At 51.6% G+C, this 25,966-nt stretch overlaps 1 protein-coding gene across 2 annotated transcripts in view; it reads left to right on the top strand.

The window, feature by feature from the left end:
* The first annotated feature begins 13,598 nt into the window (after positions 1-13,598).
* Positions 13,599-25,966, top strand: part of NACC2 (NACC family member 2) — a 52,831-nt gene continuing 40,463 nt past the window's right edge. The window contains exon 1 of one of the 2 annotated variants that reach the window (XM_068914730.1): positions 13,599-13,860. The gene's annotated coding sequence lies outside the window, so the exon portion shown is untranslated. Of the gene's footprint in view, positions 13,861-14,220; positions 14,298-25,966 lie in introns of those variants that run through there. The other variant, XM_068914726.1, reaches the window with a different exon arrangement.

Genomic DNA, 25,966 nt, shown 5'->3' with positions numbered 1-25,966 from the left:
GTCAATTCGTTAGAGAAAATCACAATCTGTTTGTGGCTTTCTCAAACGAAAAAGAGCGCAGGAGACGCTGTGGAATGGATTTGTTGTTGCAACCCATTTGCTCAGTAATGGGGAGAATTTAGATGGGCAAAGAGGTTTTTTTCATGGGAGCCTTATCTCCCTGTCTCTAAAAATGAGCCATGGTTTAAAAAATAAATTACAGTGAAGTCTATTTTAAAAGCTTAGTGCTGTTGCTTTAACGATGCCTGATCATTTATTCTGACATCAAGGATGTCTGAAGCTGCTGGGGGACAGTGGCCTCGTATGTATGAACCTCTGAAGGAACGATGGCTCCTGCGTGCTGCAGCCGTTTTTGCAGGCGCACCCTGCCTAAAGGAGCCGTTTCCTGGAGAGCCCATCGTGTCCTCGCCAGGCTCCTGCCAGCGTCCACGCGAGCGGGGGCCCCACGCAGCGTCAGGACCCCGGTCACAGCCTAGCCTGCGTGAGCTGGGGGCAGATCCTAACGCCGTCTCAAAAGAGCTGACCGCGAGCCGGGGCCAAAGCCAGGCCCAGGCGGAGGGCGGTGGTGCGAGGGGCTGGTGGAGCTGGCCTTCGGCTGGGCAAAGGTATCTGCACGCGGCTCTGCGAGATCGGGCCGAGGCTGGAGGCAGCCTCGCCTTCGAGCCACCCGGGGTGGCTCATCCCTGCCACCCTGGCTGGAAGGGTGCCACCGTCCAGGAGAGGGCCGGGGCAGATAGCTGGCACCCGTACGGGCTTGGAGCTCTGCTTCATCTGTCAGAGCCTGAGCTGCCTCAACGCTGTATGGAGCCTGGCTTTGCTGCATCACTGGTGTTGCCTAGACGCGTTTCACTCAAAATTTGAATTTCATAAAAAGCTCCAAGCCAAGAACAATTCTTCCAAGGTTTTCTTTCTTTTTTCATTTAAACTTCAAATGAAAACTGCTTAATAGTTTCTTGGAATCGCATTTACTTGCAGTTATGTGCAATCTAGATACTGTTACTTCCTTCTTTTCCATATGAAGCTGACTGCAAACTGTCTTGAAGCAAACATGAAACTAAGGATTGTGCAATGCAATGGGGCTGGGGGTAAGTGCAGAGCAGCGTGCGCAGTTCAAATGCGCTGGATTTTAACCGTCTGAGGTTTTCTTAGCAAAGCAGATAGAAATTCTTTTTGAGCATACATGTATTTAGTCAGCCTGTGTCCTTATAACAACACAGTCTTTATTGCTGAGAATTGCATAAACAAATAGTCTCTCAGTTTTGACAGGTTCATTTGAGGAGAGTTATGTATCTTCAGGATTTGTGTAACATGCTGAGCTTTTAAGGACTGGGGGTGCAGCGTGAGTTACAAGGGGGGCTTGCACAGCGTTTTCTTTTACTCTAGACTTTCCTAATGAACCAAGCTGATAGTGCTGACATGCCAACAGATTTCCTATTTACTGTTCACCAGAGCATCAGTTGTGACAAATAAACAGAAGAAGGCAGCATTTCACTGAAAGCATTTTATGCTCTGATTAAGACACTGTACAAAGAGAGCTCCTCTGGGTACATGCGAGGGCTTAGTAGGAAAGTAGATATTGTTACACTTAAGGAGGCTGCCGTTCTAGGCTTAGCGTCGCTAGCCAGGTTTAAACCACAGCCGTGGCATTAAGCAATGTACTTCTGAAATTTGGTTGTCCAAAGCCAGTGGGATGTACTTTTCTTTGCAATAGCAGGGGGTTGGTTTCCACAGAGATTGTTTGTTTAAATTATGCCGATATTCACGCATTATGAACACTTTCAAACAGGGATGAATGTGCCTGGTTTTGACAAAACACAGGATAATTTTTATGATCAGTAACAGCACGATAGCAATGTGCTACAATAAGGGCAAACAAATTTCGTGCTTCAAAGACCATGACTGCTTACCAAGGGGTCAGGAAGGAAGCGATAGTGCTTTTTCCCTTCTTTGGGAATGCTGGGCATGCATGAAGGGGCGATGGGATTTTTGGTATCTTCCTTTAAGGCATCAGGCATCAACAAAGAGCTGAAGCAAGAACCAAGACTTGTAGCCTGATTATAGCTCTGGATGAATCTCTAGTTCTGCTGGAGTCAATGGCAAACTCTCAATGCTTTCAGCGAGGTCAGAATTTCACCTTGTATTCCTCTCAAACAAAACTGCCTGTTCTCAGTGAAATAAATAAAACATTTGAAAGCGATGCTCATAAGGTCAAGTTGCAATGTGCGTACGTACAGAAGATGTACATTGACTCGTGTCAGTGTGTCGCACAAGAAATATGAGGCCAAATCCTGAAGTCCCTTATTTCGGGCCACCACTGGGTTGTTGTTTTTTTCCTAGGCTGAATTTGCTGCTGTTTTAACTCTCACATTACTGCTGTGCTTCCTGGCTTGCAACAAAAATATGCGGCTGCGTTTGAGAGTAGCGTGTGTATGGGACCGCCAGGAGGAAAATGATTTTGCTTTTCCTACGTGAGAGGCAAGCACCGTGGCTTGCATTCAGCTGTGGTACACAAGGCGCAACTCCTTGGCGGGGCTCAAAAGCAAGGAACGTGAGAAGAAGCAAAGGTGGCCTAACCCATGCTGCTCAGCCCCTTCAGAGAAATCACCCCACCGCGGCGGGTCCCATGGGGGAGAAGGGCCAGATCGCCCATGGCTCGCTCTCCTCCTTGCCAGTTAACACGACGCAGTGACGCCGCGAGCTGGGGCGCAGCGACGCTCCTCCACGCTTTGCCCGTGACCTTGAAGAGCTCTCACACTCCCTGCAGCACATGCTTTGGGGGAGAAAGGAGGGCCGGGGGAGGTGGCACAGGACTGAAACGTTTGTTCAGCAATTGCTGCAAAGAGAAAACTTGCTTCAATCTGCAGAGATGCCAACTGAATTTTGTTTTGTTTTGGTATTTTGGAGGCAAGCCAAGAGCAAGATGTTGTGAAGTCTTCAGAAGCTGCTGCCTGCTTGTTCCATACCAAGCATAACTTTGTATATATTTTTATCGGCAAACTCGGTCCCACGCATCTTGATGTGCAAACAAGAGCCCTGGCTGCAGGGCTGCTCTTCTAGAGAGCACAGCCATTTTCCTTGGCTCTTTTGTCTCCAGACAGCTTTTCGAGAGCTGCCCTGCAAAGGTGTCTCTTTTTCCCTGCCAGCTGCTAGGAGGAATAGCACGGGGTTGATTTGATTAGGGAGGGAAAGAAAAACAAGTTTGGTACCTACTGGGGTCCCCGCTTCTGCTTCTTAGTACAGGGGAGATTTTGGTGCAGTTGTGGCTGCAGTTCTGAGAAGGTTGCGATGAATTTAGGGTATTACTTTTTTCATTTCTGGTGGGGATGAGGCTTCGTTTGTGCTTCGTCAGCAGAAGGGCCAGTTCTCTCCCTTGCATAACAGAAAGCTGCTGGGTATAAATAGCCTTTCATGCCTGTCACCTTGGTGACTTCGGTGGTGATGCCCCTGCTTTAAGCTCTGGCTCCAGGAGACACTTTAGGTGCGTGCTCTCACTGTGGGGGCTGAGCACACATTTAAATTAAATGTGTTTAAGCGGTTCCGGCAGCGACACGCTGAGCCTGCGGTTTAGCGCTTTCCTGGGCTGAGACTGGCACAAGCCGGGGGGGGGGGGGGGGGAGGATTGAGCCGGTTGTTGCTGTTGGAGCACTACAACCGCTGCCTTCCCAGAGGATCAGTGCCCAGAACGGGGAGGCATCTGAAGAGCGTCTGACAAATAGATGTGCATTTGGGGACCGCGAGCCTTGAATTCGTAGCACAGCGACGTGCTTGGGCTGCGAGCAGAGTCCGGATCGGCCGGTCGCCCGGCTGCAGCCGCAGGCAGCTGGTGCCACGGCGAGTTGGGCACGAGCCCCTGAAGGGGTGGCCCTGTCCCACCTCTGCCCTTTTGCCCTCCTGGCATCCCGCATTCTCCTTTGTTCCTGCAAAAAGCTTCAGAAGTGACTATGGATGCCTTTTTAAATGTTCACAGTCACATTATCCATCAGATACATATTTACAATCATTCATTAAATTAGGATGTACGTTTCATTCTTCTTTCTTAGAATATTAATGCCTACTCCTGGCTGAAATGCCATATGAATATTCATTAAAAAATCAATCAATTCCTGTGCCAGGAATGATGTCATTTGAGCAATAACTGAAGCAGTAATCGAGCATGCTATGAAAAAACGATGAATGCCATCAGATCTAATGTTTATTGAACTCCATGTGGGTAAATCACAGTAGGGTTTTTCCATGCTTTTGTGTGCATAAGCTGGTACTCTAATTCCTAATTCATTCCAGCTCCCGTGCGCGCAATCCTGCCTCAACGAAGGGGGGAATAGCTCAGCGCAGGTACGCAGTGGATAGGGCTGGGGCTGGACAGGACGTCATCTTGCTGCACAGCTGCTAATGAAGAGTGAATTGGAAATTCATCTTATAACAATGGGGAACAAAAGCTCCCAAAACTGTTGTGGGAAATTTTCTGGAAAATTAATGGGCCAAAGTCTTCTTTCCGATAGATCTTAGGATGGTGGAGCAATTTCTCATCAGTTATAACATTGTCCGGGGAGATTCAAAGTGACACCTTCTCTTCAGTTGTCCCCTCCATTTTTAATAGTGAAACTCTTAGGGCAAATACAGCATACAGAGTAACAGTGTGCTTTGGGAGTGACCGTTATGACTCTAAATTTTCTTGAATCCAGGCTTTCTCAACAACAGCGAAGGAGCTGTGCCAGTGCTTGGGCTCTGGCTGCGGCTCCTGTGATAAGATCACACTCCACTTGTGTGGAAAATATTAAGAGTTTTGGCTTGACTTCAGCAGCAGGAGTCCTTCTGGAGATCTCCTGTGTGCAATACACCAACTTTATGAAAGAGGTCATCTTCCAGATTTGCTTTTTGCCTTAGCTGCCATATTCCATTAACTCTGCAGAAGAAATTCTATGTAGCATTTATCCTAGGAAGAAACTTGGTGTGATTTTAACTAAACATAGTTTCTAAGGCAACTTTAATATGCAAGATTGTCACTTCGAACCTCTGACACGCTGGTGCCCCTTCCCCACACTCGCATTAACCCCTTTGGGTCACCCTATACATGCTGATGCAGAGGTCGAGCGCTTGCTGCTAATAGCAATGCTGGGCCTGTCCCGTGCTTGCACAAACATGGCAAATGGTCACAGCTTGTGCATGGAGGGGATGGAGGGGGTGGACGGAGCCTGTTCCCCAAAGACACCCGTGGGTGAAGAGCAGCGACGTCTGGCCGAAGCTGATGGCCCTTGTTAGTGCTTGGGACTGCATCAGCGAGGGGCTGGAGGAGCCAGGGCCGGCCCTGCACAGCAGTCCTCTACCTGTATAGTTATGCAGATGCTGAGAGGCACTCCACAAGGCAGCACATTTTTTTCCACTCATCGTTTCTTGCCCTACTTGTCTCAATGCTAAAATACAGATGTTTGGCCCAATCCTGTAATTTGCTGAGCACTTTCCCGCTTGCATGAGGTCAAGAGATACTTTCAGTGCCAACCGCCTTTGGAAGGCATCCTTTCCGTGCGTGATTACAGATCCTCCCTGAGTTTGCCTTACATTTTGCAAGGATTTATGGAATTTAGGGATGAGCTAATTTCTTTTCACAAGTATCTCTCCTTTCACTGTGCAGTGCTGATTTTTAGACTAGATAGTCTCTGCCGGAGGTGGCTAGCCCACCCAGAGGCTTGCTGACTCCAAGCTGTGTCCCCAGTATGGTGTTCACTGGAACACCCACAGGGAAAGGGAGAGGGCGCATGGGAGGGGAGGGTTAGCTGAATAGATAGAAGAGCCCAAGCGAGGAGCTGACAATCAGCCGCTATTTTTTTAAGACATTCTCACAGTATGCTGAAGCTAAATATTTAGGAAATTTCACAGTCGTAAGACATTAAAATTCTTATCATGAAGTTATCCCTTAGTCATTTGAAAGATTCTCTCAATAGCTCAAAATAACAATTCTGGCTATTCTCATGTCCAGCAGAAATATTTAAGGCAATGTCTGGGTCAAGCTCGAAGCTATAGGGAAGGTGGGATTGCTCCATCCCCTCTGCAGCGACCTGTTGTCACCAAGCCATCACTGGCCCGTGCAAGAGAAGACGGGAGGGAGCCCAGGGCCACTGGTTTAGCTCTCCACATGCCAATATCAATAAATAAAATTGTCAAGGGGTGTCAATATTCGCACAGAAGCTTTGCTGGTTTGATCCATCTCCAGTGGCAAAACAGCCACTCCCCAGCAGAGCCTGCTGGTGATACCACATTTCAACCAATGGAGCCATTAAAAGTCAACTGGCCTTGTGCAAAAGTCAGCTTTTCACAAATTTTATGACAAGCCGTTAAGGAAAAAGATCTGCATAGCCATCTACACTGGGTGTAACTCCAGTGTGCTGCAAGGCTCTGTGCTGTCTGCCTTCTGGGTGGAGAAGAGAGAGGAAGAAGGTGTCATCCGCCGTGGCAGTGTCCTGCACCGCCTGGGGCCACGGCTGGGCCCCCCTGTTGTGCGCAGCAGAGCCGCCGCACCGCCGAGCAGCAGGGCTGGCCTCTTTGGGCTGATCAGGGAATTCAAGGTTACCCATTTCCACCTCCAGCATGGAAATATCTGCTCATGGACCATTCTCTGGCAGCAGTGCCTGGCTGTATCAGTCACATCACAGACAGTTCAAACCAAAACTTGCTTCCGCGGAAGCCGAGGGGAAGCATGGCCTAATTATGCCAGTCTTTCATTTACATGCTAAACTTGGACAAATTAAGTGTCTGATTTCATCTCAGGCAGCTTTACGTCCTTGCTGACGACAGCGCTGTCTCTCGCCGTGCTGAGCCCCCCGGTCGTGTCCCCCTGGCCCAGCGAGCGGCCCGGCAGCGCTGACACCCCAAAGCCACCCCAGTTGCACGGGCACTCGCTGGACGTGGACCCGGCTGGGGCGCTGCTGCTCTCTGGGTGATCCCAAGTTGTTTGCCCGTCCAAAGGTGTCCTGAGCAGCTTGATTTAAGGCGTCTCAACTGTGGTTCTCTGCATCAAAGTCACAAAACAGTAAGAGATTGGAGGGAAGCTGTTGGGAGAGGCCAGATCCCGTTTAGGTGCTCAGCGGCCTCTTTTGGGCCCTTTAAAGGTAAGGTAAAATCATCATCCTGGAAAGAGCTTGAAAAAGTGATGACTTTTCAAGAGGTTGCGTTATTTCTGAAAAATGAGACGTAACAAGTGAAAACACTGTGGTTGGCCTTTAGGGCGTTCTGCTTTGAGAGGATTTATGACATGGTGCCGCTCAGCGGCCTCGAATCGTCCAGGCTGGCTGCAAACATCTCCCCACATTCACAGGGCAACACAGAGCCCCGTTTCACACCTTCTGCTAAACCGGGGAGGGATGCTGCTTTCCCGAGTGTCACAGGCTTCAAAGCTAATAAATGGCCTCGACCACAACGCAATGCAGCAGAAGCTAAACCTAACGAGAATCTTTGCACAGTCACCCAGATTGCTTGGTAAAATAGTCATACCCCCAAAAAATGTATTCTAACACAGCCAAATTAAAGATAATGCATCTGGGAACCAGAGCGCACAGCCAGACCTTAAAGACAAAGCTGTAAGCCAGAGAAGGGGAGGAAGAAGGGAAGCTCAATTTTTTCATTTAAGTGAAGAGAAAGCTGAGAAGCAGATAGAGCCTTGCTCATGGAAAAAGTATCTGAGAGCAAAGGTATTTTAATCTCATGAAGAGAGACATGACAAAATGCCCTGGCTGCCAATTCAAATTAAGTACAATTTCCTAACAGTAAAGGCAATTAAATAGCAGGATAATTTACAAGAAGAGATATCTACCCACTGACACTTGGAGTCTTTAAGATGAAATTAGATATTTTTTTAAAATCTTTTCTTAAGTGCTGCTCCTGGGGAAAGTCTGCTGTCTGCTTATAGGGAGGTCAGGAGCCTTAGTGGTTCCTTCCAGCATCAGAGCCCAGGAAATTCAGCTAAGCCAAGAAATGTAGCCATTGGTATGAGAATTCACATAGCCAAAGTGAAAATGCCTCCCAGGACTGGGTTTTCTCTCCTCTTGTTTTCACGGTCACTGTACAATTATGTAATAAATAACTATTTAAAATCACCAATGATGCATTATTTTTTTGTTGCCATACTCTCATCTCATGGGAGGCCAAGCATGGAAGCAAACAGCGCCTTGTACTTCTGGAGCGATTCTCATGAAAGGCTCTCAAGGATTTCTGTGTTTACAAATAAGGAAAGCCTTTCTAACACACGACCTTGTACCAGTTTAGTCAAGACGGTGCAACCCCCTTAGAGACACTCTCGTTGCTGTTTATTTTAACTTATTCCTAATCATTTTAATGTAAACCAAAGTAAGCCTGGCTGTAGTCAAAATAACCACCATTTGCACCATGCTAACTGTGTGGCATGGAGACGCCTGAGCCCTACACAAATGCCTATTGTGGAGAACTTAGAACTTCATTGACTTTGGTGACTTGATTTATAAAAATTAACAGCCATTACAACCCAAGTCTTGTTCACCGGCTCATGCTGAGGATTGTCCTATTCCATGAGTAACTTTGTTATGTTAATAGTGACATTCATGTAGGAAGGCCCTACCCAGAGGAGGAAGATAGGTAGGATACACTTTCCATTTTCTGATTAACATTAACTTAGCTGGACCAAAACACAGGTTAGGGTAGCTGGGGCCTTCACGCCAAGAAAGGACAATACAGGAGGGAGACAAAAATAACTGAGCCGAGTAGACATCAAAGCCACCAGATGAGAGCTTTCCTGTGTGAGACGTTGTCTCCTTGTGTTCTGCAGTTTCAGCTGAGCAAAGATCTCAGGAGCTTGTCCGCAAGCTCAGCGATGGTGTTACCGCTGAGTCCCTCCTTCAGACTGGTCTGTAACAGCAAGGTACGGGGTACGGCATCCGCTTCATTTATTGTCCCATCATGATTGACTGCGTCTGACAATAGCAATTACTAATGTTACAAGCCGGTTGAAATGGCAGTTATCTCCCAGGGTCACGGTCTGGTTCAAAGAACTTAGACACCGTCAAAATGCCATTTCTGAATCCTGGGCCTCCTGGGAGATTTCTCAAAGGCTGACATAAAAACATTTCTGGGCTGGAATGAGACCCTCTGTGACCCAAGAGAGATTTACTGCCGCAGGGTTAAAGCTTTCCCAGTGAAATACATGCCAGAAAGACTCCCTAATGGGAGCAGAGTGTAATTCCAGAGTGGGAAGTGAAACGAAGACACCACAAAACGGTCAAGGAGCAGAGGAGCAAAAGACTAACAAGTCAGAGCAATCAGATAAATTCCTGTGATGGCCACAGGTTGTCATTTAACCTCTTTATCTCCATTTTCCGAAAGGAAAGGCAGGTGTAATACCTATCTTCAAACCCATTTTGAGCTTCGTGGTTGAGTGCAAAGAAAACAAGGCGACGTTATTAAAAGCGGGAGCCCTCTGCCCAGGGTTTGGCATAAACGACATGTGCTCCCCGTGTGGCTGAATGCTTCCTGATGCCTGTGCTACCGCCTGTGCTTTGCTAGTCACGTTGTGTGGCCAGAGCCTGTACGTCCTCCCACGCAACAACCCAGCTCGCATCAAGCCTCCTTGCCGTGGACCGCCCAGAGCAAAGAGAAATGCTTCCGAGAGCCCGGGAGTAACTCTGCCCCGTGCCCCACTGGCTGCGACCAAATAGCTCGTAAGGGTTTCCGAGTCCATCGGAGCATTTAATGCCATCCACCAGGCAGGCGTGTATGGACTTGCTTATGTGAATACCAGCTATGCTGAAGCCTTAGCAAAACGTATCATCAAAGCAAAGGTTTCTGTTAGGAGGTGATTCTCTCTCCTTACCAGACTGCCTTGCATTTCACAGCTCAGTACAAATACTGCGTACACGTACTGCACTCGGTCGATAATATTTTCTCTACTTACAAAGACAACTTGCATCCCAGCTACAAAAAATTGCCCAGATTTGACCATTGATCTGTTCTTCAAAGTCCTCTGAAGAGCTGCTTCTGAAAAATAAGCCTCTCCCACCGACTGACTTCCCAGCCCCGCGTTTCTCCGAGCGTGCCCGTGCCGAGCGCCGCAGCCCGGAGCCGTTGGGCTGCGCTGCCCTCGCTGCGAAGCTGCTGGAGACCTGCACGGCGCCGGCACGTGCCGGCCAGCGGCGTGGTTATGTATCTTGAGGCAGGAAGAGTAAAAAGATCTTGTAGGTCTTGTTTGCTACCGAGGTTGCTAGAAAGCCACAGGTGTGTACAAAATAAATTTGTCCTCTATTCGCAGGTTGTGTTTAGAGCACTTAGTGCAATATTATTTTGCCGTAGGCTCCCTGGCAGCACCGAGCCTGGTACCCGGCCAGCCCAGGTCCACAACACCGGCATCTCCAGAGCCATTGAGAAATAAAACCGGAAAGCAAGCAACATATCTCAACCATCTTTAATGTCTTTCATGCCTGACAGTTGGGGAAGGGACAAAGTTTTCTCCAAAGCCTGTGAATGGCTAACATTTAACTGAAGAGCTGCGCCCTGAAAGTGTTAAAATGGACTGTAACATGGCAGGATTATTTCTTCTGCTTCACTGAACTACTGTTCAGATGGAAAAAAAAAAAAAAAGTTAGCTTCTCCACTGCAAGAGCGTAACTGTTGGATATTTTAGCCAGTGATTTCTTCAGCCCTCAAGCTGTTCTTCAATTTGAAATGCTAGATTAAAAAAATAAAAAGCAAGGAAAAGAGAGAGAAAGAAAATATTTTCATCAGCCCAGGAATACTTTGCAGACGTTATTGCAAATGTTGCCTATTTTGTTTCCTCTAGTCTCTGAACCAATCTTTTGCATTAAATTCAACATAGTAGTAAATAAACATGTTTTCTCTAGCCCTGGAGCCATTCTGAACCATCAACCGGTACTTAAGAAATGTTTCTTTCTCCAGCAGAGAGCATTTTTTTAAATGGCTGGAGGGAGTGAAGATGGTCTTTTGGCTGAGGCATTAGCTGGTTTTCCACTTTCTGTTCCCAAACCTACAGGAGGCCCCGGGCCGGGTTGTGTAGGGCAGATTTTCTGTCCTGCTCAAGCACCCAGATAAGGACAAGGGCGGCAGCTCGCAGCTCCCCACGGCCCGGCACACGGCACGTCGCGTTTCCAGCGACGCTCCCACGGGGAGGCAGAGCGGCTTTGCAAGCCAAGACGCCCACTGCCCGGCCGACGCTGGGGCCGAGCCCTGCTGAAAATGCAGCCGATAAACAGCACCACGGGGCCGGTCTCGGGGCCGTACCAATTCCTGGTAGCGCTGCCCCTTGCCAGCCCCCTCCGCAGCGGCGTCGAAGCGCGACTTCTCCCGCTCAGCGCCGCGGAGCGCCCTGGCTCTTGTGCTGGGGACCCGTGACGGCGTCTGCCATCCCCACTCCTCGGACGGCCACCGCAGCTCCACGAGGTTCATATGGTGATGTGGACCTGGAAAACTAGGATTAACTGAAATCTGGGTTCCCTTGCAATGCCGTATCCCCCGATCTGCTCAGCGAGGCAAGGTGCGGGAGCCGGGCACAGGCTGCTATTTGAATCGACCTCGGCTCCTCCGCTGGGGCGTAGAGCAGCCACATTAGTCCCCGTTGACCCAATTTCCCTATCTGCAAAATAGAGAGTAGGTATCCACGCAGGTGTGGAAATGTTTGTAGCATAATGTTGAGGTTCTTGAATGCACAACACAAGGAAAGGCGGGGGAACGTCACATTTGAGAGGTAGCACAAGTGCTTTATCTCAGCATGCAGTTTGGGCACATATTTCTCATGCATCATTTCTAAAAAGTGATTTTATCTTGCACGCCAAAGAAAATGTGTTTGTCCTGACCTGACACTGTTTTTTAAAGTGTCAAGTGCTAATGAAATTCCTCAGCCTTAAGCAGTTCTAAGCATCTAATGTTGATTTTTAAAATATGAGGATATTTTTCTGCAGATTTAAAAGCAGCCTCAGAATGATAAATGTTTGAGAGTGTGAGAGAAAAGAAACTTCCAGATTCAAAGAAGTTCTGACACAATCTTGCATGCAAAACAGACAGAAGGAGGCTCATACTTTAAAGAGGTTTCGTTACCCCTTTGAAATTTATTTAGAAGACATAGGGCTAACACCACTCACTTTAATCACGCAAACAGGTTCAGGGATTTAATATTTTGGGTTCAGGGAAACAAGAAAGCAAAGTGAACTTTTTTTTCCCTAGACTGCGGAGTGAAACTTGGAAGGAAAGTTTGCCCCCGTTCACAAGCCTTGAGCAGGCCCACCTCAGACGATTCGGCTTCTGGCGGGGGGGGGGCACTTAAAAGGCTGGGAAACGGGATAGGAGAACAAAGGAGAGTTCAGGGAAGCCGGGACAGTGGCAGAGTCCTGCGCGCGGTGGCTGGGCCTCCCGGGCTGAACACTGTCTCGAGTTTGCAGCATTACAGGTCAGCAGAGATATCAGCTTACTGTGTGGGGACACTTTCTTGTGACCTTAAAATCGAGGCTGCATCCCTTCAGATGCCAGTCACCAGGCCTCAGTCCTCCCCGCACCCCTGCGATTCCCGCGGGCGAGTCGTCCCCTCGCCCAGGCAGGCATAAGCATATGCACAAATGTTTATAAAATCTGGGCCCAAATTAGTCAGTGTTTGCAGGACTGACTCCTGTGATTGCACAGTCAACAGGAAATGAAAACAAGAAGTTGTAGGTGGCAATCTCTAATGAAATACAAAATAAAACTGATAAGGTGCTGAAAAAAATCACTTAGCTGGCTTTGGCCTGCTGGTGTTAATAAACAAGGAAGAGCTACAGACAAAGCAGATAGTTCAGAGTCAATAATTACACTCGGAGATGCAATCTGGAAGTGCATACAGGTATACATGATCATGTCTTTTAATATAACTTTTAAGCCAAATCCTGCTGGATCGGTTCTCCCCAGCTGCTAACAGCCCTTGGCTGGTAGCCCGTGCACCAAGGTGTACTGAAAAGCCCCGGTCACTGAGCGGGACTCCGCTGACTTTGGGACTATTCAAAAAAGACTCTGGGACGACGCAGAGGTCGCATCGTTTCCGTCTCAGATGGGAGCTGGAAGCAGCGGGGCTGCGAGCAGAAGCAATACTCCGCGTGTGGCACGCCGGCGAGGAAGTCTCATAAATCACTATCTGAATTTTAAAACCGTGGCTAAAACAGGACTGTTTTCACAGAAAATGGCTGCTTAACTACTGTAAACAGGCTGATTTGTGTTGTTGTGCTAAATTTTGTAATTTTCTTTATCTTAGTTTTTGCATCATAGCTGAAGCATGAATGCCAGCTCTACCTAGCCAAGATAATGGCATGAGAGGTTTGTTTTTAATATGAAAATATTCACCTCCCTCGAAGATTTTTGTGCTGTGCCTTTCTTGAAATTAATATGCTGAATGAACTTTTTTTTTTTTTTAAGGGGAGGGTAAAATTTATTACTATGCTGAATGAACTTTTTTTCCTTTTTTTAAGAGAAGGGTAAAATTTTCTCCTTTTATTGAAAGAGAAGTGGGTAACCGAGAATTTGAAACATCACGTGATGCAGCTGCTGTCAGCAACATTGCATACCCCGTTGCAGGCAGCTTCAGAGCTATTTTAAAGTTAAGGGGAGGAAAAGAGGCTTAGAGCACGGTCCTCTAAAAACTTACGCACGTGCCTGGCGCGAAGCACGGTGCCGGCACTCCGGCGGTTTTGTTCACGCGTACGTGCTGGCGTTTGCAGCGTTTTAGGCGTTTCGCAGGGAGCGCTTCGCTTCGGCGCAGCGGAAGGAGCCCCTTAAGCGCTGGGGCGAGGCGGGTGCCGGGCGCCCGGCGCGATTGAGGCGGGCTGCGCGGCGGGGGCCCGTCTGCTGCGCGAGCGGCCGCGGAAGCAGGTACGCGCCCCTCCAGCGGGGGCGAAAACCAGTAACAACAGTAACAGGGAGCGAATAATCTGGGGAAATAATAGTCATAATAAAGGGAGGGCGGGACGGCGCGTGTGCTGCCCCGAGCCCGGCCGGGCCGAGCCGAGCCGAGCGCGGCGGCCCCGCTGCCGCTGCCGGTGCCGCTGGGGGCCGGCGGCCGCCGCTCGCCCCGCCCGTCGCTCCCCCCCGCGGCGGCGGCGGCGGCGGGGCCGGGCCCGGCGGGGCCGCCTGTCTGCGGCGCTCGGCGCTGCTGGGCGAGGTCAGGGAAAGTCCATGTGAGGAGCCGCTGGAATCACTTCCTGCCGCCGCCGCTGCTGCCGCCGCCGCCGAGCCGCGCCGGGCCGGACCGGGCCGCCGCCAGGCCCCGGGGGCCGCCGCCGCCCGTCCATGGGGCAGCGCGCCCGCAGGTAAGCGCGGCGCCGGTGGAGGAGGAGGAGGGGGGGGGGAGCCGCTGCGCTGCGCTCCGCGCTCCGCTCCGCCGCAGGCCGCCGCCCGTTCCCACGGCCCCGCGCCGTCGCGCCCGTCCCCGCCGCGCCGGCTCCCCCCGGCTCGGACAACGCAGCTGTCCCCGTTCCCCCCCGCATCCAAACTGGGGGAAATGCCCCCTACAATGCGGCGCGGCTGCTCTCGCCCCCTGCCCGGGACGGGGGATGCGCGGCGCCTTTGCGTGGCCGGTGCGCGGCCGCGGGCGGAGGGGCAGGGCGCGCCCGGGCGCCGCGGCCGCCTCTGCGCCCCTCTGCGCGGAAAGCCGGCTCCTGTGATAAATGCGGTTAGTTTCTGCTGTCTTTTGGAGGCGAGCAAAATAAACGCGAAAATCGGGTTATTGATAGCAGTACCTTTCCGGAGAGGCCGCAGTGCTTACTTGATTTTTATTTTTTTTTAATGGCTAGATGCATGCCCAAGCTTGTGCTTGCTCTCCCAAAGGAGGGAAATTCTGCTGCTGAAAGGGGAGATCCTAAAGAACAGGCACACACACAAACCCTAACTGCCTGAATTCAGCGTTTAGAAATGATCTGTAAGGTCGTTAGGGCAGCTCGCGCGCTGCCCTCGCGGCTGCAGCCGGGGGCTGGCGTGGGACGGGCGCCTGCTCCGTATTATTCCGGCGGCGTCCTATGTTGAATCAGTCTGTCAGCGAGATGCAGGATGTTAATCTGTGCGTTGATGTATAAGTGTGGAAAAATTCGGGTCCGTTGCTGGGTTTTTATTGGATAAGTGCCTTTCTAAATGCTGGCGTGTTACAGTTCATACTGCAGTATGCAGCATGCTGTAGTTAAAGTACATTTGCTGTGCTCAAGGACTTCTCCAAACATCTTCCCTGCTGTAGGGAAATAAAATGACAGCGGTACATTGTGTACTGAGCTGTGCGAGGCTCGCCCATACGTATTAACAGCAAAGTACAGGATCACTTAAAGTGAAGTCTCCATTACGTGCTGCTTCGTTAATTTGAATATTTGCTTGTGCATTTCCTCCTTTTCGAGAGGCATTTGCGAGATTGCGGGCAGCCTGATGTGCTCCCGGCTTGCCAAATGCTGGGCTCGGGTCCTGCGTAATTGATGCTCTGGCATGCTGTTTTACCTTTTCCAACTAAAATATTAAACAGTAGTAGAAGTCGAAATCGGTAAACAAACCTGAATTATTGCTGTCTGCTCAAGGGTATATTGGCGGCTCAAAGTTAATATTCCTGTGCATGAAGAAGAGGTTTTGCTATACAAAGCACGCTGGGGGTGACTGGGGGAGATGTGCCTGCCCTCTTCAAAAGCCTCGTATTCAGGCGTAGCTAAAAACAAAGCGTGCGCCTTGCTAATCTGCTGGAAGCCTGCTATTAAGTGAAACTTTCCAACTAAAAAGAATAAAGCCGAACCTTTCCTTATTAGCTGAATTAATGCTGTTCGCCCAGCCTAGGACAGTAAGTGCATGACCTCGAGGTACGGGTAATGGAGGTAATGATAGTTTGATCCGAAGTAAGCCGCAAATATAAAATAATTAGGGAAGCTGTCATCCGTATTCTGAGAAGAAATGTAATTCCGTAGTCCACCAAAGATGGATATAACTATTGTACTTCTCTTTTCCAGAGGAGACTGTATAATTAAGGCTTCATGGGAGAAAAGTTGCAATATTTTAACATTAAAGGGGAAGAATGGATTTATAGAACTTGAAATTTCTCAAAAACAAAAAAACTAAACTTCCAACACTCACTAAAATAATACAAATGGCTGAAGGAAAATCAAGTTTCAGTAAATACATAGACAGAAGGGCTGCACGTAGTTTTAAGGGGCCCGCTTTGGCAGAACGCGTCGTTTGTGTTTTGCGTAGGCTCTGTAATTGCGCAGGGCAGCTTTCCCCGCCGCGTCTTGGGCTGCAGGTCTCTGAAAGCACTTCCTTGGCCTTTTTGCTTTCTTTTACACTAAACTCCCACCATTGTCGCCGAACTGATCCTTCCTTAGGAGCCTTCGCTTTCTGCTTCTCTTGCTCTAGCCCTGCCGCACGGTGCGTAATTGTAAACACAGCAAATACAGACTGTTTTCAGCAAAAAGCCAAAGAAGCAAAGGCCAAGCGGTTTCTGCTGGCCTGGCATCAAGGTGACCTTGGTTTTTCAAGCTCACGGTAGCAGGGCGCGCGGGGTCCGCGGCGCTGTAGCAGCGGGTCACCGTGGGTGAAGGTAAGGACATCCAGGCCAGGCGTCCCCTTTGTGGTGGCGTTCAGTAGTTTGGGGCGTTTGGGTCTCCTGCAGCTTCCCCGAGACGGGAAGGCGGGTGCGTCTCGATGAGAGCCGTGTGCCGCTCCTGTGCACGCGGTATGCCGGTTTGGCCGCGTCCCGCCACGCCGTGGCGGCTCGCTCCGTCCGTGCTCTCCTGGCGGCGTCTGCTGGGGTTCGGGGCGGGAGGGAAGGTTTCGGTTCGGGTGATTTGGTGCCCGCGAGAGGTCGGCTCCCCTTCGGGTGTCGAAGCCGGCGGGTTTTGTGCCGGCGTCGGGCTCTCCCTTCCCGCTCCCGGCGCTTTCCTTCAATGCGCTTCGATAGCGGCTGCTTAAGCTGATCCAGCAAAGAAAAGTCTTCTCTCCTTGGGTTTGAGCACGCCTTTCTGCACGGGTCAGGTAAGCCCCGTCGGGGGGGGGGGTTGCAGTCGAAACGAGGAGTGCAAGTGCCAAGCGATGAGGCAGCGTGCGGCCGTGCCAGCCGGCGCTGGGGAAGGAGTGCCAAGACCCGTCCTGCGAGAGTCGGCTCGCTCGGTGTTTGCAGCCCCGGAGACGCTTGGGTTTGCTTCCGAGAAGCCTCCAGGCGTGTGCGTGCTTCTCCGGCTCGGGATGCAAACCGTCTCTGCTTGCAATGGAAATGTTTATTTTAGACCGTCTTGTTATAAAGTCAGATCTCCCTGCCAGGCCTTCTGGAGGGGTTGCGCTGTGCTCCGCACCTCTGCGGGGAGGTGCGTTGTTTGAAAGCGGCTTTTTTTGACGCCGCGGTACTTGAATTGGCCGCTGGCTCTCCGATACGCTAGGCGGGGGGATATAAAGGATTGTACGGGACCATTGGATTGGGGATAAACATAGCAAAACAGCCCGGCAAAATGATGATGCGGCTGTGCTGGTGGCTTGCTCCCTACAATGCCTGCGCTTAAAAATACCCAGGCCTGACAAAATGGGGTTAGAAAGAGGCTTCAGCCTCTAGGCTTGTGTTTTCCCAGGTTTTATGAGCCAGACTGGCTTTTTTGCAGGATCTTTGGTGGGGAAAGCGGCGGGGCTGGGCTGGGCTGGTCCCAGAGAGCCCTGGTGATGCTAAAGCGCAGGGGGACAGAAGTACTTCAAGGGAAAACTGCACTTTAATTGTAAAAAAAAAAAAAAAAAAAAAATCACATTTCTTTGAATATAGTTGAAAGAAATTAAGCAAATAAAATGTAAGTAGTTAACTGGAGGGAATTAAATGAGCTCCTAAGTTTCCAGGAGTACCTCGAGGCCCGAGAGAGCATGGCACGGTGCTGCCGTTGGCCTGGCGGCGCAGCTGGGGTCCCCGGCAGGCTCTGGCTGGCGTTTAGACAGACTAGTTTGGATGGGAACACCTCGAGGGGGTGGGGGGGTGGGTTTGCTTTATTTATTTATTTGTTTGTTTTTTAAATCAGGCCTATACAGAAACCGAGAAATAGGTTGAGCGTGCTGAAGAGGGCGAGGCTGTTGGCTTCCTCTACCTGACTTTATTTGCAAAGTGACAGGAATTTTGACAGGCTTTGTGTCTTTTTTAGCAAATCAAGTGTCATGCCAGGTTTGCCTGTGGATGAGATCATTTGCAAAATATGTTTCCCAGCTTGCTTCAGGCATAATTCATTGTGTCAACTGCAATTGCTCATTTGCTAGGAACTGTGATTCATTAGCAAATTTTTTTTTTTAAGTACAACTTGTTTTTTAAGCAAATGTTTGGAGGCAGGGCAGACACGTAAAAAAACAAAAAATATTAAATCCTACAGCGTGCGTATCCCCAAACGCTGCCGCGAAGGGAAAGCTGGTTAAAATGAGGCGGTGCCAGGGCGGGATAAGGAGTCCGGCAGGGGGTCCGGCTGGGCGGCAGCGCGCTCCGTGTCGCCCGGGGACGCAGGTAACGCCCGGCCGGGCCGGGCCGCGCGGCGCTGCCTCGGGGGGCGCCGGGGGCGCTTTGCCCCGTCGCCTCCGCGGCGGCCACCAGCAGCGCTTTGGCGCGTCTGCGTGCTCACAGACGCTGCGTTTTGGTTGAGGCTTGTCCGAGGGCCTCCGAGCAGGCTGCTTAACGCTTCGCGCGGCAGGTACCTTTTTTGTGCGTTGCTTTTCCTATCGAGACAAATATTTCAGCGCTTTTTTTTTTTTTTTCCCCACCATAGGTGGGTGGACGGGGAGGGGAAAGTCACTGCTACCACGTCAGCGGCCCCAAGCTGCCCTAGGCCAGCAAACGGCTGGCGCTGACTAAATGGATATGCTTTTCAGAGAAAGAGATTGATTTCTTTTAAAACTCCTAAGTGATTATGAACCATATAGTTAAACATAAGTAACTTGGCAGGTTTTTTTTTCCCCCCCCCCCTCCCTGTGCAGTGATAAAATACTCTTTATTTCCCCACCACCACCATTTTTTTTTCTTTTCCCCGGAGGATTTGTGTGCCAGTGTCTTCTCGGCCCGGGTTACTCCCCAAAGGCGCCGGGGGAAGCCGGGCCGGGGGCAGCGAGCGCGGTGCGGCGGGTGGCCGCTGGCGCGGTTCCCGCGCTGCCCGCCGGCTCGGAGGAGGCGCCGGGAGCCAGGGCAGCGCGGCCGGGGAGGGAGGTGACTCCATCGCCGTGGCCATATATAGGCATCGGGGCCAGATTAAATACTTCACCTCCCGTGCCATCCCCGCAGCTATAAAGCCAGTAGCGGGGCCTATTAATCATTTGTTTAAAAAAAAAAAAAAGAAAGAAAAAGAAAAAAAAACAGAGTTGGGGGGGGATTCATCTTTTTTTTGCAGCAGCGCGTCGGCCGCACGCGGGGCTCTTGGAGGGCTCGGTCGATTCGGGGAGAGGAGCCAGATGTCCCCCCCGCCCCGGGAGCGGGCGGCTGGGCAGCAGGCTGCAGGGGAGCCCGCGGCGCGCTCGGGCCGCTGGGAAAGGGTCCTGTCCCGTGTGCACCGCTGCATCCAAGCCCCGCGCTCGCCGGGAAGCACGTGGCGACCTCCCAGTTTTATATATATATGCATATATAAAAATATACACGTGTATACACATACACACACACGCACACACACATATATGTGTATGTATAGTGGGGGGGCACCTATTTAGCAGGGCGGCTGTCGCTGCCGTGGCCGAGCGTGGCCTTCGGCATCCTCTAGTGAAGGAGCCAAATGACGCTTTGCCCCGTGGCGTTTCTCGTGTAGGTGAACGCTGTCGCGGCCGCGGAGCAGCGGCGGGAGCCTCGGCCGCCCCCCCGGCGCGGGGCGGCAGCAAAGCCCCCCCGGCCCCGCTGCTCCAGCCTGTCACCGCGGTCCGAACGGCCGAGCTCGAGGCGCGCGCCTGCCGACGAGTCTCGGTGTGCGCTGGGTGACGCTGTCGCCCGGAGTACTTGTTCGGGAGACCCCCCCCCGGCCGCAGCGCTGCGGCACCCTGCCTGCCTGCCTCCCCCCGGGGCCGCCCCCTCCCTCAGGTTTCGCCTGTTGATGGCTTGTGTTGTCAGCAGGGTTTGTTTTTTTTTTTTCCCTCCCCCCCCTTTTTTTTTTCTTTTTTGACGCATATAAAACCGTCGGTGTGAAAGAAGATTAAAAAGATAGAGGGCAATTAAAATGTTAATGAAATCTGCGTCGGGCAACTTTGGGGCCCGTTTAGGCGGTCGTCTTTACCCCCCCCGCCGCCATTAGCTCTGGCGACTCTTGTTCTGTGCTGAGCCCCGCTGAGAGCGCGGTGCTGCAAGGGGGTTGGGAAAAAAAAAAAGAGGGGAAGGGGAGGAAAAAGGGGGCACCCGGGTGGCCGGAGCGGGGCGAGGGACCCCCGGGCGGCCGGTCCGCGCCGTGACCTTGGGCAGGACGCGCCGCGCTTCCCTGCCGCCGCGCACGCGAGTGTAACCCGAGAGGCGTCGCGGAGGGCCGGGGGGGGGGTTTAAGGCCCTTGCAAGCGGGGCAGGGGCGAACAGCAAGGATTTGCTGTTATGGCTTCATTTTCCTCCCCCCCCCCCATCTCTCCAAAATAGTATTTCTAGAGGCTAAGTGATTCTTTTTAGTGGGTTTTCTGCAGCTGACCCAATATTTGGATGGGGGCGAGCCCCCCCCCCAGTTTCCAGGGTAGGCGGAAGAGAAGGATTGACTAATTCGCAGGCCGGGCAGCGAGTGGAGCGACGGGGGCTTCTCGCCCCTCGGGGCCGCCCGGCCCCGCCGAGCCCCCGGCCTGGGGCACTCGGTGCCGTCCAGCCCGCAAGGGCGACTCGCTTTCTGGCCGCCCCCCGAAACGCGTCGCTCGGCGCCGCTCCCGAGTATTTTTTTTTTTTCTTTTTCTTTTTTTCCCCCTTCTTCTATTTTGGTGAAACGCTGTGAAAATTAACGTTGGCCTCAATCTACGCGTAGTGCTTTGGTTTTGCTTTTCGAGGCAGGTCTGGGCCCCTGGGGCGCCGGGGGGGGGGGGGGGCCTGCAGGGGCGCGGAGCCGGCGGTGGATGCCGGCGCCGGTGAGCTCTCTGGGCCTCCCGCCTTGAAGGTTTCCCAGGCGGCTCTGGGGACGGTCTTTGGGGCGCGCGTGACGGGTCGTCCCGGTGTGCGGGGCAGAAGGGAGGACTCGGCTTCTTGCTCTTCGGAGGGCCTGGGAAGCCGCCTGGGAACACGCGCTCGAAAAGACGCGGAAGAGCCGAGCGACAAAATCGGTGCGCGTCCTCCGGGGCGGCGAGCGCCCGTGCTTTGCAGCTGAACGTCGCTGGCGGCGATTGCCCTGCGCCGGTCGCTCCTCGCCCAGCAGCCGTTCGGTTTTCACCTGGCCTGCAGATCTTACGGAGACCGCTAAACCTCCACCAAACTCCACTGGATCCTTTTAAAGTCATCCTAAAGTAATGACTTTAGAGCCGGGAGCGCTGCCGGCTCGTGGCAGCTCTTGCCCAAGAGATGAGAAAAGCTCTCCCGCAGGCTATCAGCTCTGGCGCGCCTGACGCCTGGGCACGGTGCTCCCGTCTGCCTCCGGAGCCGAAGCCGCCGCTAGATGATCTGGCGCGCGCCGCCCCGGCACCAGCCCGCCGGCGGGCGTTGCTCCTTGCCTTGGCCACCAGCACGGCGGGGAAACCCCTGTGCACAAAAGTCACGATTTCTCTATACCATCTTGAAATACCACCCTCGCACCTCCAAACTGGAGCTTTTCCCTGGGTTCATACAGCAGTTTGTATTCACTTCTCTTGCTTTATAAATAAATGCAATTGAAGTGAACGGTGAGCGTCCATCCAACAGGAAGCGCGCTCTTACAGCCTCCCTCGCCCGTGCAGGCGCGCGCTTTCGAAGGAGCTGGCGTGCCTGGCGCAGGACTCGGCCGTCTGTCCACCTCCCCTACGCTCCAGCCTGCCAGTGACGTTTCCCTCTGTCTCCCCCGAGTGTTACGTGAAACACCGCGTGCAGCACTGACCATGGAAACGTTTGGTTCGGGCAGCCTGGCCTTGAGGCCTTTGCAGCACCCGTGCGATCTACCGAGCGCGCGTGCAGAAGACGTGCAGCGCTCGCGTGGCCTTCGGTGTCCAGGGACAGCTGCACGGGGCGTGCAGGGAGCGGGGGCGCCCTGGAGAGCCGCGTTTGGCGGTGCCACCCGCCGGTGTGGGTATGGCAGTTTGGGGAAGGAAAGGAGCAGTATTTGCTTGCAATTATTGAAAAAGTCGTCGTGTTCGCACTGCTGCAGTTATTTCCCCGGCCAGTCAGCGCGTTAGTGAATTGATCCCTGCGCTCCACAATGTGTGTGTAATCGTGGCAAAGGATCGGTTTTAATTTTGTACTCAGAGTACTGAGTTTTAACTGTTTAAAACTTGTTTAAAGTTATGGAAAGACGATCATGGGCTGGAAAGGAGAATTGCTGGAGTATGAGCCCGAGCTACCGCAGTTCCCCGTTAGGCGTGCTGGGGTCTTGCAGGACGCTGCCGAACGCCTTGCCAGGCGGCGTGCTGAGCAGCGCGGGGTGGGCGACGCGTAGCCCCGGTGCCAGAGCGTTTTCAACTGCAGTCTCTTGTTCAGAGATTCAGTGCCCTGAAGCTTCTGCAGAGATGCCCGAGCGGGTGCAACGCTGCCGATAGCCAATGCCACCGAGAAATGAACGTCTGCAAAAATGCTCCCCTAGAAACTTCCTAGCCTGTATGTGCAGCCGCTGAATGGAGGCAGCTTGCCGTGCAGAGCTGCTCGGAGGTGGAAGAGGCTGTTTTCTCTGTGCCTCGACCGCACAGACCTGGTGCTGGAATTTTAGATTTAGCTTTGTAGGTGAGGAGGAAAAAACCATCCAAATCGAATTATACCCTGTTGCGTGTTTTATGGATGTGAGTAGCGCTAGCTGGGCTACACACGTTCCCTTTTTGGTCCTGAAGATGGTATGGGCAGAGGTGGGAGAACTTGATTTGCAGGGTCTTTCCTGGCGTTGGTGCTGCGTGGCCGCGCTCTGCGGAGCGCAGCCTGCGCGGCAGCTCCACCGCGCCGCGCGTTCTTCCACCTCCGAGACCGTCGTGTCACTCGTACGGTTAGAGAGAGATTTGTTTCAATGGCATGTTGACTTTCTTTGCTTAAGTGAAGTACGTGACTCTTGAATCTCATTGTCTTTTGCAAGACTTTGTCCTGAGAACCCGTCCGAGTTTCTTTCACAGTTTTATTCCAGTTTGGGGAAGGTTAGTTCAGTTTTAAACCACTTTGGTTGTACTAAGTCTCAGTCACATATTCGGCATTTAATACAGAAGTGCCTTGGCTTCCTACCCCCATCCCCCTTTTGGTATGGGTTGAGGGACACAGGCTCTGCCCACATGCAATGCGTGCTCGGTTCAATGCCTGCTTCGGGAGCTCTTCTCTGTCACCTTGGTTCCTGGCCCAGCTGGGTGTTAGAAACGTGGTGAGATCTTGTGCTGCATCGGACAACGCCTAATCCCCTCGGAGAGGTTTCATGAAGGGTTTTGCTACCGGAGGGGACGCTTTCTCCATGTGCTGGTCGCGGCACCGCCGCTTGCTCGGGGATGGGAGAAGGTGCCGGCGCGGTGGCCGTGGTCGTACGGTCGGTACCTGTAACGGGCCTTGCCGTCAGCGAGGCAAAACGAGCAGCTCTGGATGAAAGAGTAAGACTGGGACCAGGGCGCAGTTAGTGCCTGCCCGGCTGCCGCCACCTCTGCTCGGTCTCGGCGCCCGGCTGAGCGCGCGAGGAGCGCAGCGCGAGTCGGCCGCGTGACGCCGCGCGGCGCGACTGCGGGTGCAAGAATCCGCCGTAATTGGCGCGGCCTGTCTAATTGTGTTACATCTTAATTTCTGGATGCTTGCTTAACTTGCGCCGTGCACCAGAAGCTCTTGTGAAATCTAATGTGCCAGAGCACCAGCACAGGAAAAAGCTCTGCCTTCTGTGAAGCCAGACTGTTGCAGGGTAATTTGTTTTGTAAGATTTTTTGAAAGCCAGTGTTGCAATATGTAACAGTAGAATAGTGGGAAGATGGTCAGGTGGTTCTGAGGACTTCAACAGACAGATTTCATGTCTGTGTGTTTTTGCAACACCTTTCTATAAAGGGAAACATAATTTAAAATATGATTACTTAGTGTTGTAACAGTCTTCTCAAACGTTTTTGCATTATGCAGAGATCATTATCAGAGGCTGATATTAACTTGCAAAGAATATTATGCAAATCATTCTCCTGTTCTTCTAAAAAGAAATTTCCTTCATAATGCAAAGCGTGACAAAAAAAAATTGTGCAGAAGCTTTTGGCAAAATTACATTCAGAAGATGTAACAGTTTTTCTGCTTACTAGCACAATCCATTTGTGCCTTTCTACTGGATTTTTCTCAACTCAAGCTGATAAAGTATGAATTTTAAAATAAGGCTTGGGCAGGGGGAGAAACACTGTACCTCCTGGGTTCAGGAGCAGAGTTTTCATTTTTAGATCATTGTTTCAAATCTGTACTAATAATCGCTATAAGCTGTGTTTGGTTTTCAGCTGTTCATCGCTCTTTGAAGTTATTTAGTGGTTTTCTATCAAGCTTGCAAGGGGCAGATGCCCACTGCACCACCGTACCCGTGAGCAGCGGCGTGCATGCGGCTAGACTGATGTTTTACAAACAACACAAAGTTAATAGCATCAGGCTCCCCAAACTTCCAATGTTTTGCCTTCCTTTTGTGTTAATAATCTATGTCTCCGTTAGCAATATGACCATTTTGAACGAGGGATCCTGGTCGGGGACCGGACCACGAATGTTGGTGCGTGCGCCCGCCGGGAGAGGGGTTGTCCTGCCCGGGGTCCCCCGGGCTTGGCGTCGCCCGCTCCCTATCTCGAGCATCAGCATGTTCCCAGGGGAAACCCTGGCCCTTGCTGAAGTCACTGTGAATTTTGCCATTGACTTCATCCCGCCTCCTTTTTTTGGAGGGTGGAGGGGTGTAAAAACTAGCTGTATCAGCTCAGAGTTGCGCCTCCTGACATGGCAACCCGACTGCTAAAATTGAGAGGGTCACTTTAGGTATCAGCCAGTTTGCTCTTATTCTGGATAGATTGATGAAAACAGAGCTTGATAAATATTGTAACCAGCTTAAATTACTAAACCATTTACAGGCCGTGGGTGAAAAGGCTCCTTCACTGTAAAACCCAATTTTTCAGGCACTTAAGACTGTTTTGAAAAACTGTAGCCTTTGTGCTGGAATATCTTTAGGTGTTTCACAATATAAATGCGATTGAGAAAGGTCAGTAATATTCAGATTATATATATTGAATTATAGCATTAAATGAAAGCAGAGATAGTTTTCACTAGCATGGGCAATTTTCAGACTATTTTTGTGCGTCTAGCTAGATAACTCAATATTTTAAAAATCAAGCCAAATAGGATAAATAAGCTGGAAGTCATAGTTAGCATTCATCAAGCAACTTAGGCTGGATGCTCGGGCAGTGACTCGCTCCACCTCTAGCTGCAGGGTTCCCCCGTTATTAACGGGTGAATACTAATCCTTGTTTATTCTCTGCTGCAGTGTGCAGAGAAAGATCCACCGGTATTTTTCAGTCTGTAAAAGAAGCGCTTTCCAAGCGAGCCGGCCGCAGCGGGGAACACCCCGAGCGGGGCAGATCCAGCTGTGTGATGCGAACTACAGTGCTCAGCTGGGTGCCAGCGTTTGTACCTCGTGCCAGCACGAAATACATGTTTTGGTGGCACAGAGGAGAACTTTATTACCCTAAAAGTGGCTCCGGGGTGTGGTTGGGATAATTGCCCTAGCGAGTGACTGCAGGTGCCCGCTCGCTCGCCCCGGCCGGCGGCCCCGCCGGCACGTGCATCTGCGCGCTGCAGCCTCCTGAACGAATTGTAGTGAAAGGGTGGTGGGGTTTATTTGTTTTGTTTTGGGTTTTTTCCTTTTTTTAAAGCTTGCATAGAAGGATGAATTAAAGTAGTGAGATGTTTTACTCTAAGCACGGTGGCAGC

The sequence above is a fragment of the Struthio camelus genome, chromosome 20, assembly GCF_040807025.1.
Source record: "Struthio camelus isolate bStrCam1 chromosome 20, bStrCam1.hap1, whole genome shotgun sequence".
NCBI lineage: Eukaryota > Metazoa > Chordata > Aves > Struthioniformes > Struthionidae > Struthio > Struthio camelus.
This window is presented reverse-complemented; position numbering and strand designations above follow the sequence as displayed.